Source organism: Opisthocomus hoazin, chromosome 2 (genome assembly GCF_030867145.1).
Source record: "Opisthocomus hoazin isolate bOpiHoa1 chromosome 2, bOpiHoa1.hap1, whole genome shotgun sequence".
Lineage (NCBI taxonomy): Eukaryota > Metazoa > Chordata > Aves > Opisthocomiformes > Opisthocomidae > Opisthocomus > Opisthocomus hoazin.
In genome coordinates, this window is record NC_134415.1 from 19,738,107 (window position 1) to 19,751,138 (window position 13,032).

General features: G+C 39.5%; 1 long non-coding RNA gene across 2 annotated transcripts in view; it reads left to right on the forward strand.

Moving 5' to 3' along the window:
* Positions 1 to 13,032, forward strand: part of LOC142365198 (uncharacterized) — a 52,574-nt gene that overhangs the window by 20,992 nt on the left and 18,550 nt on the right. The window contains exons 4-5 of one of the 2 annotated variants that reach the window (XR_012766396.1): positions 4,046 to 4,169; positions 11,959 to 12,025. This is a non-coding gene — a long non-coding RNA (uncharacterized LOC142365198). Of the gene's footprint in view, positions 1 to 4,045; positions 4,170 to 11,958; positions 12,026 to 13,032 lie in introns of those variants that run through there. The other variant, XR_012766395.1, reaches the window with a different exon arrangement.

Genomic DNA, 13,032 nt, shown 5'->3' on the forward strand with positions numbered 1-13,032 from the left:
TACAGTGCCTCTCCTGTCATCTCCAGACTGGGCCTTCACACTCATACACATACTCATATCTGCCTTGATTTTCACACATGCGTAGCAATTCTGCTGCTTACACAACCTTTTATTTATAAAGGCTTGTTGCTGAGCCATGTGTTTGGGTGCAGAGGCTCACTAAAAAATATCCTGCATGAAGTGCATGTTCCAACATTTGGAGGAGGTGTAGGGAAAAGTGCAGCTGCGATGTTGGGGAAGCAGGATTTGTGGTAGCTTGAGTTGTTAACTCTAAATCTGTATACACCATTTTTGTTTCTTATTTATATAACTTATACATAAAGCAATACATTCAGTTTTCCACTAACATGGAAAAAAAAGGAAAGGGAAAAAATCTATACATGAGATGGCACAGGAAAGACAGGAAGAAAGAAAATTAAAATAATAAATTATAGATGTGATTGGGCTTTGTAAAACACTTTGTATTTAGTTTGCTTTTGGAAGGTAGAAATCATTGCCCTGAACCAATATATAACAGGTAGCAAGGATCACATCTGCTTTAAATTCTAATTAAAATTTAAAACACCACCTGAGATACATGTTCTCTGTAACCAGCTGGTTGTGGTGTGTTGAGAGCTCTCTGGTGAGATGAAAGATGTAAGGATCTAAGGAAGTTCATCTGAGTTATACCACCACCAGCTTGTCCTATCAGTCAGTCTTTGGTATTATCAATTATTTGTGTGGAGGTACCACATTAAGGCCTTAATTTTGATAGGAACTCAGTGAATATTACTGATTACATGAGATAATCCTTGTCTCACAGAGTTTACAATTTGAATGCGCAGATAGAAAATAAATGGGAGAGGAAATGAACACAAAGACTTAAAATGAGCTGATGCAATTATATCTTCCATGCTAGTCAGAGAAATATGAATGGAATATAGAATTTTAAATTCATAGTCCTATGCCTCAGGTATAAGACAACACAACACGTGTTGATGCACAGTGCTTGCTCATGATACTCTTGTGAAAGTGTTTTCAGGAGCAGTGATGACTTGAAACACCATAGAGAAAACCCCAAGAATGCTCCCTGTCTGCCTCTGAGAAGCTTCAGAGTTACCTCCGTTTTGCATGCGCATAAACTGTTTATCTCAGTGCTGATTTTTGTTCATGTCTAGGATCATCTAGGTTGAAGCAGGGAGATTTACATGGCTTATGCAGTAACAGAGATAGATGATAAGGCTTATGCTCCACAAAAAAAGGCTAGTATTAAACAGCATGTGTTGAAAATAAACATTTTAAAATCAGCATGTTAAGATAATTCCTACAAGAGTAGTAAATAAGCTATGGAGTTTTGTAAACTGCTAATGTTAATGTCTAATATCTCTTAAAAAAGGAAAAAAAAATAAATTGCTGGAGGGCTGCCATTTGTATAATTTATACATGTTAAAAGAAAAAAAGTAGATACACCAGTGAACAGTAGACCACTTAGGCTGATTCAGTGATGTATAAGTTAGTGGAACAATTAATTTGGGACTTTACTAATGAAGCATTAGAAAGTAAGAATATAAATAATATCAGGCAACTTTGTTTTGTGGAAATTAGGCCTTGTCAAACAAACCTTTTATCTTTTATGTCAAGATTACAAGTCAGGTTAATAAAAACAACTTTTCTGGCACAGTGGATTTGTTGGATTTCTCCAGGGAATTTGATTTAATACCACATGGCATGATGAGAGAAAAAAAAAAATATGGAATGAACAAGGAACACTTTAAGTGGATTAAAATTCTCTCTCTAAAACAGCTGAAAATGCAATAGTTAATAGAGATTATCAGCAAGCAAAATTGTCACTAGTAAGATTATTTATAGGTGCAACTCTACTCCTTTCGGTTGGTTGTTTGGTATATCTTCTTGGTAAAATTCACCAGTGGTGCAGAGCCCTCAGAATGACAAAATTCTGAAAATGCTCTTGAATTTCATAACTTCTCTGAATTATTCTGACATGATACAGAAGGAGAGATTTAATTAAATTAAAAAAAAATTAACAATTCAGGTGCCATTTTAAATGTCCTAAGGAGCTGGATTCAGCTGCCTGGGACTGGTAGATATGACACAGCACATACGAGAAACTCAAATCTTATAGAAGAGGAGCTGGGGCCATATGGGATGTCTCCTAGCAATCTCCACAGGACTACACACCCATGTTTAGGCAAGCAAAACTTACCACAACTAATGTCTGTCAGCTAGAAGTTTCTTTCCCCAGCCACTGCTTCTACTTACATCTTCTGATACAGCACTTGCAATCCAACAGGAGGAGGTCACTAGCACCTAGGAATGCCTGACTCTTAAAATTTTCATTGCATCCCGTGTTAAGTTTACTACTTGCTAGAAGAAGAATACCCAGTGTTTGCCAGCCCCTTTGAAATCACTTTTAGCTACACAACATTTACATTTGATGAAAAACCAAAAAAAAAGACTGGAAAAAGTCTTTCCATGTGACCTTCAAGATATTTAATCTATTCAGTTTATCGAAGAGAAGATTGAAGGATTACCTGATTATTTTGTAAAAGTCCTTAGACATGGAAAACTATGATAATTAGAAGATTTGCTGTCTTGCAGACAGAGATATAACGAAATTCATTTTGCTGGAACTCAGACAAATTCAAGCTTGAAATAAAACGCATTTTTGAACACTAAGGTTAATTAAACATTGGAAGAATTTCCATGAAGGAGATAATAGATTTGCTATTGCTTAGAGTCTTTTAGGAAAAAACTAGTTTTTGTCACCCTTTAGTCCAGTCTTTAGGAAAAAAATGCCACGGCCTCTTTATGAAAGTTTTCATACTAGATGATCATAGTGGTCCTTTCTGACTAGAGAGCACACAAATTTATAAACAGATGGAAATGGTCCCCAATCTTGATCTAAGTACAAATTAACTCAATTTAAGGGACATGATTCTTCATTATGTTCATAGAAATGTGTTTCTGGAGCAGCATCAAGATTTTAGCTGCTCTTAGGTTTAGATACTGCACAGGTGATTTCTCGCTGCACTGTTTTCCTTCTAGTTTCTTCATCAGGATTTGTTAGCTCTACACCAGTCTGGTGATCCTCATGCTCTAAAAGAGTCCTTTACTAAAAGATTCTTCTTTTGCACAGCTGTGTGTCCTGTGTCTTGGTTTCCATCTTTTTTCCGAACAACTATCCCTGTAGCACCTTGCTTAGAAAACTAATATTAGGAAAGCTTTTAACATCACTGGGGCTGCCCGATGGAAACAGTGAGGAGAAATCAGCCTGAGACTGATTCTCATGCGACACAGTGACCATCAGGGTTTGTATTTCTTAGTTCAGGAAATCTTGCCCTATAAACCTCAGTCAAATTGCCCCAATATTCACAGCTTTCTGTGATAGTGAACACAAGAGGGAAAATACTGTCAAAACTTTTAGCAGTGAAAGGTACTTTGATGTTTTATGATGAATGCCTCTTTACGTGAATGAATGGGTGAACATAGATAGTAGATGTGTATAGCATGGATGGATGGACAGATAGCTAGGAGAATTATACAAATAGATGGATGAGTAGCTAGATGGGTGTATAACGCTTCAAGTAACAAGAAAAAGTGATGACTACAAAACTACCTCAGGAAAAAAGTGGAAATTTTTTCATACAGTGATTTGAACTTCTGCCCTTTGGGTCTGTTTTACAAAAATAAAATACAAAAAAAAGAAATATCTCAATTAAATACTACAGCAGCTTTGAAGGAAAAGTGCTGATTTCAGTAGAAGCAGCTGAAATACCTCCCCATGTGGAGGAGGGTTTTGGCATGAATCCTGGAAGCTTTGGGAAGAGAGTAATTGCCAGAAAACTTTGCACCTTCACTGAAAGATGAAATATAACGTAGTTTAAGTATTTTAAAAGTACGTTACTCTTCTTATGTTTTACGCTTAAAGAGGTGCTGACAGGTATGCAGCATCACAGAGGAAAGTCTTACCAGCACAATCAGCACTAAGTGGTTGTGTTTTTTATTTACGTTTCCTTCATTCTGTTCTTTCTTTTCCTTACAACAGGTTAAATTGGTTAACAACTTTATTTCAACAAGTTCCATCTTTTCCTACAAAATCAAGATAGTAGTTCATGCCAAGATTTTAAAATAAATTTTTGTTGCAAGTGTGGAGTCATCATTCTTCTTTGGTAAGTCTTGCAATTTTTACTTTCATGACTTACGTCTCTATTTCAGAGGTGAAGAAAAATCAGTCCTAATTTTACCCAGGCATGCTGGGCCCACAGACAAAAAATATGAGCTTTGGCCAGACTTGTGCAATCCCTTGAAAACTTGCTAATATATATTCTCTGTCACATTCATGTTTTCGAGTAAAATTTCGTCCTTCTGCACTGAGTTATGCACTTTAAAACATGTAAATTGTTTCTTCTTTAATAAGTATCATTATTTCCACTGCATGTTTAGAAATCTAATTTCTTCTGAGCGTGAAAAGGTAAATTCAATGTTCTCAGGTAAATCAGTCCTGGTAAAAGTTTCACAGAATCATAGAGTTGTTGAGGTTGGAAGGAAGCCCCAGAGGTCATGTTGTCCAACCCCCCGGCTCAAGCAGGGCCACCTAGACGCAGTTGCCCACAATCATGTCCAAACAACTTTCGAATCTCTCCAAGGATGGAGTCTCCACCAGCTCCCTGGGCAACCTGTTCCAGTGCTCAGTCACCATCACGGTGAAAGTGTGTTTCCTCATGTTCGGAGGGAACATCCTGAGTTTCAGTTTTTGCCCTTTGCCTCTGGTCTTGCACTGGGCACCACTGAGACAAGCCTGGCTCTGTCCTCTTTGCACCCTTCTTTCAGGTATTTATATACAATGATAAGATCCCCCAAGAACCTTCTCTTCTCCAAGCTTAGCAGTCTCAGCTCTCTCAGCCTCTCCTCAGAAGAGAGATCCTTCAGTCCGTTAATTGTCTTTGTGACCCTCACTGGACATCAGTTTGGACCCCTCCATATTACATTTGCAGTACTGTGCAGTTGGGAAATGAACCCCTATGCCTGGCTGCTCAGGAGAACTCCCTGAGAGAGATGCCTTTAGAGATGTGGGTATAGCTTCAATGCCTAAAGTAGTCCTCAGGGATGTTAAATCAGAGCATGACCTTTTAGCAGATGGCACATTTTTTATAGCAGAGCTCTGGGTCACATAGGAATAGAAAAACTCAGCTGTTCCTCATGCTGAGAACTGCTAAAGCTCCATCATAAGAGAGCCCCTCCATGGCAGCGTAAGTTAAAGTCAGATTTCCGTATTGTCTCAGCTCTGGGACAAGGTCATAGTTATCATAGTTGCATACTTTAGCCACTGAATTTTCCATGGCACAGCAGCAATATTTGGAGGTCCTACATAAGCACAGGCAATAGAAAGTTGAAAGAAACATGCAGAAGCTGAAGTGTATATTAAAATGCAAATAGTAAGAGAGAACAGTTTGTGTAAGATCAGGGTGAAAAATATATATGATGATTATGAAACTTGATGTAATGAAACGTGACAGGGCGGGGCCCTGGGGCTGAAATAAACTAGACTCCATTCTTTAAACTACATTATGCAAGAGTGAAGATATAGAAAATCAGAAAAATAATGCAGTGATAAAAATGTTTTGGAAAGTGAGACAGGGTGAACCAGCACAGTCTTTTACCCCACATGAGTCTCCTGCTAATATCTTTGAATATGAGTTTTATCTTGGCCTTGTTTATCTCAAGCTTATTTAAATTTTGAAAAGATTTGTGGTTTCTTTTTTTTCTTTTAACTGAGTGGAATATGTAAATAACCTCAACAAAGAAGAAATTATCATTAGCTAAAGCACATATGGAGAATTTGTCTTACAATGGGATCTGAGTGCTTGTATTTCCCTCAAGCCCCTTTTCAATCTACCCATGGATAAGTGTGAACCCTCATGCACAGTCATGCAGATGTGTTCCTGCCTTGATGTTTCATAGACACAGCAGCAGCTCGACAGCAAGGAGAAAAATGCAGAGGTCTGCCCTCACAGGGAAGAAGGAGGACATGAGCCCTGATGACTCGGGCTTACCACCAGAGACGAGGGTCTAGTTCCTCCACCGCTGCTTCCGCTTTGCTCTCAAAACTTATGCTTTTGAGATCACAGATGTGTTGTATTTATGACAGATCTGCTTATAAGCATGGCTGTGTTTATTATACAGCCAAATTTTTCTACCACGGAAAGTACTTAAAAGCTGGTCTGGCCTACGGCCCAGTAATGAGCTGCATCAATCACTTTCAATAACACTCTGGAAATGAATACATGGATCTCAGTACACAAGGCCAGCATTAGTGTGTTTATATGCCCGTGAAAGAGGTACAGGCCTTTCCATTTTATTGGCTGGGAAACTGAGTCAAAACACATCAGCAGCCTGGTTCTGTTGCCATGGAAGTCAATAGCAAAAAAACCTTTTACAGTCACAGAAAATGAAAGGTTGAATGAGAACTGATACATCTCAGTAAAAATGCCAAATCTGTTGGCTCCCAAGCTTTTACAATTAAGCCCATGTTTTGTTTCATTCACTGTTAGGCACCAATGGTCTATCAGTACTTTCTCTCTGCTGGACATCTATGATGCTTCAGAAGAATGTGACTCTTTTATCTGTAATGAACTGGTGCAGATTCGAAATCCTGTGTACTGTAGAAAGTGAGACAGAAGCGGTCTTCTTTAGTGAACAGAGTTTACCCTGAAGGAAGAATTTGGGTTACCTTAGTATATGCAGGCGTTATTTGATATGTATTACTGGTGGTAGAAGTACTAAATTCCTAAAATCCCATGTGGTGTATTGGATATGCATTAAGTTCCTACTCTTCAGCACAAGGTCAGACAACACTCTGCAGGAAAAAATGTGCTTTCCTTGGATTAGCAGTACTGTTTTTAATATCCTGAAATTACATATGGTTTATAAATTATAGGTAAAATTAAGGGAGTGAGGACTTGTCACGCTGCAGTACCTCTCTCCATCAAGTCTCCTTCTGAACGTAAAAGGATGCTGCTGTGTCAGAGCAGATGAAACCCTGTGCTCTTTTTCGTCTTTGTTCTGAGTATGGCATCGGTACTGCACATCCAGCTGTTTGAACAGAGAGGATGAATCTTCTCCTGGGGTCAGTTATACAGCCCAGCCATCTGCTGTCATTGCAGAGCTGCCAAGGAGCCCAGCCAGGGACACATGTGGCAGGGTCCTGCCGTAAAAAGCATCAGTGTTTCAGGTGAGGGCTCCTGGCAGTTCCCAAAATGTGGATTTGGGTAACTCAGAGTACTGGATGTTCTGCTCTTACGGTGATTTCTGACTGTTGAGGCTCAGGCTTGGTCACTCCGCACCTGCAGCCCCTAAGAGTGAGCCACAGATCCAGATGTGGTAAGGCTGGGTTGTCTCTCACCAGGCTGTGTGCATCAGTCTTGTTATGAGTCAAGAGATGTGCACATGAACACTGCTAAATGGATCTCTAACAAAACCCTGGGCGTTGCTGGGTCCCTGGGTCTTCAGTCTCTGCTCCTAACTTTGAGATCTTGCAGACTGGTGTCTAACAGGCCCCAGACACCAGTGGTCTGAGCCCCAGCTTGGAGGTGATGTTTATCCACACCACAATTCCTATTTCAGTGGTAGAAACATGGCAATCATAAAGAAAGAGTGATTACAGTTACTGCTGCAATCTCTGTGTGTGTGATCAAAATTTACTTGCTCTTTCTGTTTGTACAAGGCACTAAAATGCAGTAATATAGAAAGTCTGAAAAAATGTTTACTAGACTAGCCACGGGTAAAAGTGCAGACAAGAAATTTTGATCTGTTTGGAGAACCATCCCCACCTGAGAAATACATGGACAGGAGGTGGAAATTTCTGGAGGTTGCTGCCTGGGAGTAACTGCCCGAATCCATAAGGAGTGCGTGGCTGAAAAGTCAGGGAGAGACAGTGAACAATGTTTTCCTTTCTCCCTATCTCTCTAGCTGAGCACACCAGGACCATGAGTCATAAATTCTTACAAAAATCAAAGTAGTTTTCATTCTGATGGCTGCAGATGGACTTTTTAAAATTGAATATCTCTTCTTTGATTTTTCTTTTGAGTGCTGAGGGAGGGCAGAGGGTGGGGAGAGGGGCAAGGGAAATGATGCACTGAAAAAAAATCTGTTTAATTTTGGGAAGAAGTCCTTGCAAACTAAGAGGCAGTCTTGAAAGTGGTTGATTTTAGGAAAATGATCTTGTTAGCTTGGAAACATTCAGCAGCTGAATTTCATATCTTATTGGGATATGGTGAAGCATGACTACAATATAAGTTCACAAATAATACCTTGAACCACAGCCACAGCTGTAACAGTGAACACTAACACATTTTGAAAAGGACATTAAACTTTAAGACTATTTGTAACCATTAGAGAGCAAGCTGAAACATAGCAGCAGATTGCTCCCAAAATCTTCTTGCAGTCAGCTGCTTCTATAGCTTCCACAGATTCTTCTGTTAGGCAGAAGATTTGGGTCTGATTTAGTTCTTCTCATCTTCTTAATTATGGTAATGATTGGAAAAATCACTTTAAATAAGAAATTAGGAGTGAACTGCATGCTTACATGTGAAGCACAAAGGAGTGTTTTTCCACGTGCTTGCCTTGCTGACCCAGATCTCCAGTTTTTTCAGTGCTTTCCACATGCGTAGTAGTAACAGGATATTCATGTTTGTTTCTGGCATGTTTGAAAACTACACGGCTCTGGGTCATAGTGATGTAAACAGAATGGAGCTGTCAGCTGGGTTTTTGCAGCCATTTCTCTTAACACTGTGAGAGAGAATATAAAATGCCCCACTGAGAATATGGGGATTGTATGTATCAGTGCTTGTAAAATATGATGATTATTTTCCCACTGAAGAAGAGAAGTACTAGTAAAAAAAAAGATTCTGTATATAGAAACTGCATCAGACGATTTTAAAGGGATTCTGTCTTGGTTTCCCCTCAATCATAAATAAGGAGTATGGATACGAAGAAATGTTAAATCAATCTGTTGACCAAAGGTTGTTGACATGTAGAGCAGGGGTGACTGTTATTTCTTCAGAGCTGAAAGCTGTTATGTATCTAGTGACGAGAGCAAAGTTATGTAAAAAGAAAAGGCAAAGAGAAAAAAAAAAGAGATAAAGGCAAACAAAAACACATATGAACAAACCTTTGAAACTGATGGGAATATTGCCTTTCCAACACTTGAATTACACGTTATGAATACTTCATCTGATACATTTAGCCCACACTCCTTTTTTTAATTTGTGAATCAGTGGTGAAATTGTCTCAGATTTCACATTATTCAGAGCTAACCTGCAAAAACAGTAATAAAGTTGCTCTAGAAGCTCCTAAACTTCTGAATCTTTTCACTGCTACAAACTCCGCTACCAGCATATGCATCCAGAATGAAGGAAAGGACTTCTTCTTAATATGACATGCATTCAAGCAAACAATTAAATTCACTAAGGGTTATCTCCCATGCAATCACTGGCCTGCGGAATATGATCGAGGAAGTACTTCCACAAAAAAAATCTTGCCCAGTGTTCTGTTAGACTGCCTACAAACTGTGATAGTTAGACAGCCACCCAACTTTCTATGACCTATCTCCTCCACTATTTCACTATCTATATGAAATTGTGATAAGAAAAAAATACTCCCAGCTGTTACAAACGTGGCTTAAAAATTGAATTTGTTGTATGAAAAACAGGTAGATCTCTCTGCCAAGTGCTGGTCCAGAAGAACTAGCTAATCATGCCAGTGGCACAGATGGGGCTGGACAAATTCAGAACATAAATGGATGGTGCTTTGTAACTTAGTATGGTTTAATGCCAGTATCATATGAATAGGTGCATGGATCAGAATAAAATTATCACATCCCACATTTGTGAGGTCTGACTCTACACTTGTATAAACCTAGCATGAAATAATGCTGATTTAAATTTTTTGTGTGGAGTTCCCAGTTACTTGCCTAGAATATGTTTGTTATGTTTCATTTTCCTCTTCTTAAGGTGGTTTGCTGTACATTGGATGAGCACGTGATATATCATGCTTCTCTGAAAATGTCGTATCTGGAAAAATTGACTAAATGTTCAACATGACCAGATTTTTCCTGCGCAGTTTCTGAATGAACCAAATGTCATGGTAGAATCCTTCTTACAGCAGTTGCGCTTCTTCTAGGTTACAGTAGAAACCAGGAGCTCTCCCAGGTGTGTAGGGGAATAGGACATTTCCATATCTCATTGTCACTGACTGTGCTGACAGTGCTGACTTGGTCTATCAGGAGTTGAGTAGGCAAAGTACTCAGACACACCCTTAAAGCCCAAAAGAAGGCAATAGAATATAAATGTATGCCTGGAGTTTTGTGTGGATTTATACACTCTGCTGAGCTGTACATTTGTTGTACAAGTGGAGTTCCTATCCCTCTTGTGCTTATGTTGTACTCTGTCAGATTCCAGACAAGTGTCTATTGATTATGTTTTAAAATCACCAAGATATTATGAAGAGAACATAATAAGACAGAATAATAACCATAATTAAAACCCAAATTTTCCCTTGAGGTAGCTGAATTTAAATTCAGTGGAGCTACACAGAGTTCAGTTTGGCCTATTATTTCCTATTAGATTTTCTGGCAGAGCTAGGATGTCATACAAACACTTAAAAACTGAAAAGAACACAATTACTACATGCCATTTTTGTGTTCTATACACAATTGGGCCAATCACTCTGATTCGAGTCTGTATCTAAGCACAGTGAAAGCAAAAGAACTGCATTGAAGACCTAGCAGTTAATTTACTATTTAGAAGTAGAAAGCAGCCAAACTCAAAAGTTTTCCTCAGATTTATTACCAAACAGAAATGACACTTACTGCACTGGAATGAACTGAAAGTGCAGGAACTCTGTCAGGACAACACTGTAAAGACTTGTAGAGGACATGTGTGTTAAAGAGGTATTTGAGGGTAGAATTGAACAGGAATCTTTGTATACACACACTTCTTTGAATATTATGCATATGTTTGTTTACAATGCATGTATATACATGTACACCTATTTGTATATGCAAATGTCTATATAGGAGTGTATTTTGCGTTGCCTTCAAGCATTTTATACCTTGCTGACTTACTCCAATGAATTCACAAGCTCTGAGAGCAGAAGCGGGGCAAGATTAAGCAAATTTATTACAATGCCCTCTGCTTTCTGCGCAGTTTCTTGTGCCTGTGAATGCAGTCATCAGAACAAAAGTCTGTCTGAATTCACGACACATGTTGCTGCTGACTGCAGCAAAACCCAGCCCTTGAGTGATTGCCAGCAAGACTATGCGCAGGATGAGCTTTCTGCCCGTACCTAAGGGTGATTGGGAGACATGTTAAAAGGTTTTCGTATCAAATGTCTTCCTCTAATTAAAACAAGGGGGGAGATGAAAAGGTCTAACTAGTAAAGTAGCTGTATCCCCCGTGCTTCCAGCAAGCCCAGCTGCTCTCACAGACAAGCATAAATTCCAAACCAATTTTTCATTAATGAAATTTTCCATTCCAGCTCCACTGATGTAGATGTTTCCACTTTCAGGCCCCTTGCTGTTTTGCAGAGCTTATTATTATTAGTTATTATTCATCTGTCCTCAATTCAGTGATCAGTTCTGTCTGTTGCTGCTTTAGGAGGGAGAGATTCTAGCCCAGCTTACTGAGGGGAAAAATATAAATCAGGCAAACATAACCGTTGCATGAAGTGCTTTTTGTTTGGGCTGCCAATCTCACACTGACATCATGCAGATCAGGAATAATTTTCAATCAACAAAGACAGAGCCTTGCAGACGAAGCCGGAGACAGACAGAACACAAAGTCATTCCGTCCTCATCCTCAGCTGAGCTGATCCTGAACACTTCTCAAAGATACAGGTGACTGCAAAGTACCACCTCATCAGAATTCCCACTAACATGCTTCATAATTTTTCCTCTCACAGTGCAAGCAGCTAAGAAGGTGAAAACAGGAATATTAAGCTCTCAGCAAGGCAGAGGGGAACAGCACCAGCACCAGCCGCTTCCCGGCACGGAAAAGCAAGCTACTGCTGGTTACCCTGAGAAAGAAGAAAAAAGAGAGAGACGTTGGTCAGGCTTGCATCTTCATGTGTACTGCTTCCAGCTGAGTGTGGTTCACAGTGAATAAGAAAGATCATTCCTCATGCAGATAATTTCTGTACAGCTTTGTAGGGCTTGAACAAGACTAGGTCCATGTGTCTGCTGCTTCTGCTGCAAGGATTGCCCTTTGTGGAAATAAAAAGGACAGGGCTGAGGTGCAAATGGAGACAGAAATGTGATGCACAACTGCTTTTAGGAGGAAGTTTCCCGGGATTATGCCTGGCCTTGGGAACAGGGTCATGTCTGCTCCCTTTCATCTCTCCTTCCTGGGGAGCTGCTCAAAGCACCCCATGTGAAACAGGGTGGCTTCCAAGGCAGCCCACTGGAAAACTGGATGGCAATCTGAAATGGGAGCCAGCTGCAGGTGGCACATGTAGAGATAAGGTCCTCTTGTATAGTCTGGCTGATCTGGCAGTGCTCATGCAAAGTGTGGAAATGTGCCCCTGCTTGAACTGCCTCTATCTGTTTGTTTTGTAATCCAGAAGTGCAGAGATCTGGAATTAATTACACCAGAACTGTACCTTCAGTTTACATCTGGGTAAAAACAGAGGAGAGAGAGAGAGAGAGAGAGAGATAGGTAGGTAGCTAGCTAGTTAACTAGCTAGCTAACTAGCTAGATAGATAGATAGATAGATAGATGAGTAAAAGTATACTCCTGTTGCTAGACAAGATGATTAGGTTAAAGAAATGCAAATATGAGTTTTGTGTTTTTAAATGCCTAAAAAATGCCATGTTAAATGTTTGTATAGTAAGCACTATGCCCTTTCCAAATACTTACCAAGAGCAGAGATTAGTGCTAAATATTAAAGCTAAAATTAATCAGGGATAACCTGCAGGCCTGAGACAGCAAGTAATGGACATAATTAGTCCGCAATTTTTTCACTTGCCAAGAGCCACCT